Raw genomic sequence first — 6000 nt, forward strand, 5'->3', positions numbered from 1 at the left:
AATAACATCACAATCAAAACACAAATGAGAAACTGGACAATAAATATCTTAACATATATTTTACCAGGATTCTATAAAAATCCAAAAAACTAGTAAAATACAATAAATGAGAAAGCATCTTAAATGTGTCACAGCTAAACAAATACAAATAATGAAAAAATAAATAAAATATGCTAAAGCATACTCCTAAAGACATTTAAGTGAAAGAAAAAATCAGATACTGTATTTATCAATTTAATTGGCAAAATTTTAAATTTGATAATATTAGTACTGGAAAAATTTGTAGAGTTTTGTTTCTTATCTGAGGAAAATAAAAGTTAGTGTCCTTAGATTTAACAACACCAATCTTTTGATTTGCACCTAAAAACATTGGCCAAGTTATTTCAACTTGAATGCACAGCAGAGCTTTGATTGTTACAACAAACAAACAAAAACCAAGCAGTGCATTCTTTACTAGATACTTGTCAAATAAAATATTTTTAAAAATGAAAATAAATATTACAGGAAACTATTTTATAAAAATTAACATATAATAATGGTGTTATGGTTTGGCTGTGTCCCCACCTAAATCTCATCTTGAATTGTAGCTCCCATATTTCCCACATGTTGTGGGAGGGACCCAGTGGGAGACAATTGAATCATGAGGGTGGTTTCCCTCATACTGTTCTTGTGATCGTGATTAAGTCTCACCAGATGTGATGGTTTTATAAGGGGAAACCCTTTTCACTTTGCTTTTATTCCTCTTTGCCTGCCACCATGTAAGACATGCCTTTTGCCTTCCACCACAATTATGAGGCCTCCCTAGCCATGTGGAACTGTCAGTCCATTAAATCTCTTTTTCTTTATAAATTACCTAGTCTTGGGTATGTCTTTATCAGCAGCAAATTGTACTGGTAGAGTGGGGCACTACTGTAAAGATACCCAAAAATGTGGAAGCTACTGTGGAACTGGGTAACAGGCAGAGGTTGGAACAGTTAGGAGGGCTCAGAAAAAGAAAGGAAAATGTGGGAAAGTTTAGAACTTCCTAGAGACTTGTTGAATGGCTTTGACCAAAATGCTGATAATGATATGGACAATAAAATTCAGGATGAGACGGTCTCAGGTGGAGATGAGGAACTTGTTGGGAACTGGAGTAAACGTGACTCTTACCATGTTTTAGCAAAGAGACTGGCGGCATTTTATCCCTGTTCTAGAGATTTGTGAAACTTTGAACTTGGGGGAGATAACTTAGGGCACTTGGCAGAAAAAATTTCTAAGCAGCAAAGCATGCAAGATGTGCCTTGGGTGCTGTTAAAAGCATTCAGTTTTAAAAGAGATACGGAGCATAAAAGTTTGAAAAATTTGCAGCCTGATGATGCAATAGAAAAAAAAATTTTTCTGAAGAGAAATTCAAGCCAGCTGCATAAATTTGCATAAGTAATGAAGAACCAAATGTTAATCACCAAGACAATGGGGAAAATGTCTCCAGGGCATGTCATAGACCTTGGTGGCAGCCCTTCCTATCACAGGCACAGAGGCCTATGAGAAAAAAATTGTTTCTTGGGCTGGGGCCAGAGCCCTCCTGCTGTGTGCAGCCTAGGAACTTGGTGCTCTGAGTCTCAGCCACTCTAGCCATGGCTAAAACGAGCCAAGGTACAAGGTACAGCTCAGGCCAGGGACTCAGAGAGTGCCAGTCCCAAGCCTTGGCAGCTTCCAAATGATGTTGAGCCTATGAGTTCACAGAAGTCAAGAATTCAGGTTTGTGAACATCCAACTGGATTTCAGAGGGTGTACAGAAATACCTGGATTTTCAAGCAGAAGTGTACGGCAGGGGCAGGACCCTCATGGTAAACCTCCACTAGGGCAGTGTAGAAGGAAAATGTGGGGTTGATGTCCCCACACAGAGTTCCCACTGGGCACTGCCTAGTGAAGCTGTGAGAAGAGTGCTACCATCCTCCAGATTCCAGAATGGTAGATTCACTGACAGCTTGATCCGTATACCTCGAAAAGCTGCAGGCACTTAATACCAGCCTGTGAAAGCAGCCAGGAGGGAGGCTGTACCATGCAAAGCCACAGGGGTGGAGTTTCCCAAGACTATGGGAACCCACCTCTTGTATCAGCATGACTTGGATGTGAAACATGGAGTCAAAGGAGGTCATTTTGCAGCCTTAAGATTTGACTGCCCTGATGGATTTTAGGCTTACATGGGGCCTGTAAACCTCTTTGTTTTGACTGATTTCTTCCATTTAGACTGGCTGTATTAACCCAATTCCTGTACCCTCGTTGTATCTAGGAAGTAACTAAATTGCTTTCGATTTTACAGGCTCATAGACAGAAGGGACTTGCCTTGTCTCAGATGAGACTTTGGACTGGACTTTTGAGTTAATGCTGAAATGAGTTAAGATTTTGGGGGACTGTTGGGAAGGCATGATTGGTTTTGAAATGTGATAATGTGAGATTTGGGAGGGACCAGGGGCAGAATGATATGGTTTGACCATGTCCCCACTCAAATCTCATCTTGAATTATAGCTCCCATAATTTCCACATGTTGTGGGAGGGACCCAGTGGGAGATAACTGAATCTGGGGGTGGTTTCCGCCATACTGTTCTCATGGTAGTGAGTAAGTCTCACAAGATCTAATGGTTTTATAAAAGGAAACCCCTTTCACTTGTCTCTCATTTCCTCTTTGCCTACCACCATGTAAGACATGCCTTTTGCCTTCCACCATGTGTATGAGGCCTCTTCAGCCACATGAACTTTATCTTGAAAGAATTATACGAACCTATTATCTTGGTTACTTTGTACCAGGGGAATTGTAATGTGGGGAAGGACACTCTGCTTCACCATATTTTTTAATATTATTTGAGTTTTCCAAAATTGTCCCCAAAATGTTTTTCTTATAAAATATATCCACACAGAGTGTGATATATTTTTTGTGAGATCACAGGCATTTTTGCCTTTTTTATTTTATGTAAAGTTTAAAGAGCCTTTTAAGTGTGTACAGAGGGTTGGAAGGCTCTAACCTTTCTTGAAAACTTACTGTGACCATGAGCCAGTTTTTCATACATTCTCTTTTAAATCTATGACACAATGATGCGAATCACACAAGACAGCCACTCTACGTGTGAAGCTACAGAGACTCAGAGATGTCAATAGGACTTGCTAATGCCACACACAAGGTAGCAAGAGGAGTAAGGATTTCAAAATGCACATTTTATTCTCATATTGTATTTCTTCCAACATCTTTCTCTTCCTATCAACTATGACAAGATGTGTATATTTTCTTTAAACAATACATTTCCAAAGTTAAAATATATTTTAATTTCAAATATGGGTGAGTGCTCAATCTTCCTCTATGAATACAAATGGAATATAATATGCTGAGATGACACTGTATCAATAAAAAATGATAATCTATTATTATAGCATGTGTAGGTGTGTTATACCTCCTTTGTAATGACTTGCTATGAATGAGTGCCAGGAGATGAATTTGACACTTGATACTGATACAACTGTAAGGAGAAGACCTTGTATTATGGCCTATTGTAGCTTCCTTAAGGTTTGAAGAATTTTGTATTCCAGAAATGGAAATACAGGGTTAATCTCAGTCAGAGTAGAGAGGTCAATAGCCCTCTGATCTTTATGTTCTGCCTACCCCCCCCCTTTTTTTTCCCTGTCAAATGATCCTACCATCTACATTTCTAATGCTGTGTGCCTCCTTTCCCATCAATCTTTTACAACCTCAGGGTCTTGAAAGGGGCAGTGGCCCTACACAGGATCATAGTAAAATTAGGAGCACCTATACACGGGATTAAAGTGATGCTTTAATTTGAACCTACATTAACATTCTGTGGTAGCAGTTGTTTGAATTTTAAGGCACTCTTTCATCCCTCATCAAAAGGGCTTTAGGGCAAGAGCAAGGGAAAGAGGTTTGTTTGGAGCTGTAGCAAAGGCATCTGCATGGGCCAAGGGCCTAAAACGCTAGAGGCAGCTTTTGTCTAATGAGTAACTGCTTCTGCTTCAACCTTCCTATAGCCTAGGCATGGAGGTTGGAGGGTAAAACTGGGCTTGGCTCACAGACCATGGATGGGATGGAGTCTGGGCATTACTTACCCTTATGTTCCCTTCAGTCTCACGTTCATATGCTCTTCTCTCGACCACAGTACCATTTCAAATGCCACCTCTTCCAATAGGCCCTCACCTCAGCTGGCAGGAGAAGAAAAAGGCATCAGGAACTGCTCTCTGTAAGCACGCTTTTAGCGACCTTCCTAGCATAAGGTTTTTTCTTCGATGTCTTGGTTAAAAGCCCCCAGTGCCTCCTGCAGCATCTGACTCGGGTGTTCTCCTGATAGGCGTCCTGTTCTTTTAGTGTCTTGTTCTTCTGATATCCTAACCCCACCCTCTGCCCTCAAACATTATGCAGAATCTCCCAAGACCTAACTGGATAGACATGCCTCCTCCGCTCATGTAAATCAAAGGACCCTCAGGACATCTTTCATTTTTTTAAAAAAGTAATTACATTAAATTGATTCTATAGATTTACATCATGAGCCATCAGCCACCACTTAGCAGTAATATATAATCTCCCCTTGGGATGCTCTAGTTCAATTTCTCTGCGGTGATCAGCAATGCATTTATCACTGTAGACCATGTGCTGTGGTAACCGGCATAAACATTGGTTCTCCTCTAGTGTACTGCAAGTTTCTTGAAGGCATGTCATTATTTGGTTTATGTTGAATGGCATCCCCTCTTTACCAGGGCCTTGCAAATGGCTAAAGAAATATTTGTACATTGGAAATGATTAATAGGAAATAAAGTTCCTCTTTGTGCTTAGTGAGGGCCACATTGTGGCCTTCTGCATACAGAGGACATTCTTAGAAAGACCCAATTTTCTGTGATTTTTCTCAATTTCAAAAATTATATTTTAGTGTCATATAATATGTCTTGATTTTGGATTAAAAATATGGTGACATTAGTGGATTTCATCTCTCTCATGTGAAACATACTGCTTAATATGAGAGAATCATTTCTGCTCTGAATTCATGAAACAGTTTTTACCTTTTCTAAATTTTACTGGACTTGTGGTTGCTCCAGCTCACATACATGCACACACACGCAAACACAATTTTGATGTCAGTGGTGTAGTCGCTGAAAATGACTTTGAAATAAACCCGTTTCATTTTACTATCTCAAATTACCTTTGCTGCCATTGCTTCCCATCACCATTTCTGTAGTTCCTTCCTTAATGCATTTATGTATGTAATTTAAGGTGCATACCTAGGGGACATAGGTCTCCAACTCTTGGCATTAAAAGCTCATAACCAAAAAGAGAAACCAAGATGATTAGAGTTAATAATAACCATTTCATTTAAAGGTTTTCTAAAGCCAACCATTTTAGCATCCTACAGAAGCCAGGAAGGGAAAGAATTTTTTCTCCCAAATCCCAAAACTGTAAACTTAATGAGGTTAAACACTTCTCACAAATCAATGTCTTAAAACAAAACATCTTCTGCTAAATATAGAAGTGGGTGCATTTTGATATTCATTTCTCTCTTTTCCCCATCCTCTTCCCTTCGTCCTTCCTGTCACCTAGCTTCTGCTGTCCCTAACATCCCCAACTTCAGCTCTTTCTTTACTAAACTGCAGCACTAAAGTCGCACACTTTTAAAGGCAGAATTTGGGGCTTGACACAGTGGAAGGGATCCAGCTAACTGCAGAGAGAATCTAATTAGGTAGACGGGATTTGAGAAGCTGGAGTTTTTCTAGGACACCTGGCTCACCCTTCTGTGTAATGGAAGTTGTCACTGGCCTTTTGCTGGCAGCTGAGGCATCAGGACGTGGGTGTCACTTCTCATCTGAATTAAATGCTGCCTCCAGCATGACATATCAGGCAAACAGGAACTGCTGGGTACTCAGGCATTGGGATTTTTACCCAAGTTTCTTTTCAACTCAGAGACACTGTAATTTTGCACAGGGGGAAAGCTGTCAGCTAAGAATAAGGAAGAACTCCTAAAAATCAGA

At 40.0% G+C, this 6000-nt stretch overlaps 1 long non-coding RNA gene across 1 annotated transcript in view; it reads right to left on the reverse strand.

Moving 5' to 3' along the window:
- Positions 1 to 4172, reverse strand: part of LOC134729886 (uncharacterized) — a 123548-nt gene extending 119376 nt beyond the window's left edge. The window contains exon 1 of the long non-coding RNA XR_010111413.1: positions 4093 to 4172. This is a non-coding gene — a long non-coding RNA (uncharacterized LOC134729886). The remainder of the gene's footprint in view (positions 1 to 4092) is intronic.
- Between the last annotated feature and the right edge of the window lie 1828 nt (positions 4173 to 6000).

This window comes from Pan paniscus, chromosome 2 (assembly GCF_029289425.2).
Source record: "Pan paniscus chromosome 2, NHGRI_mPanPan1-v2.0_pri, whole genome shotgun sequence".
NCBI lineage: Eukaryota > Metazoa > Chordata > Mammalia > Primates > Hominidae > Pan > Pan paniscus.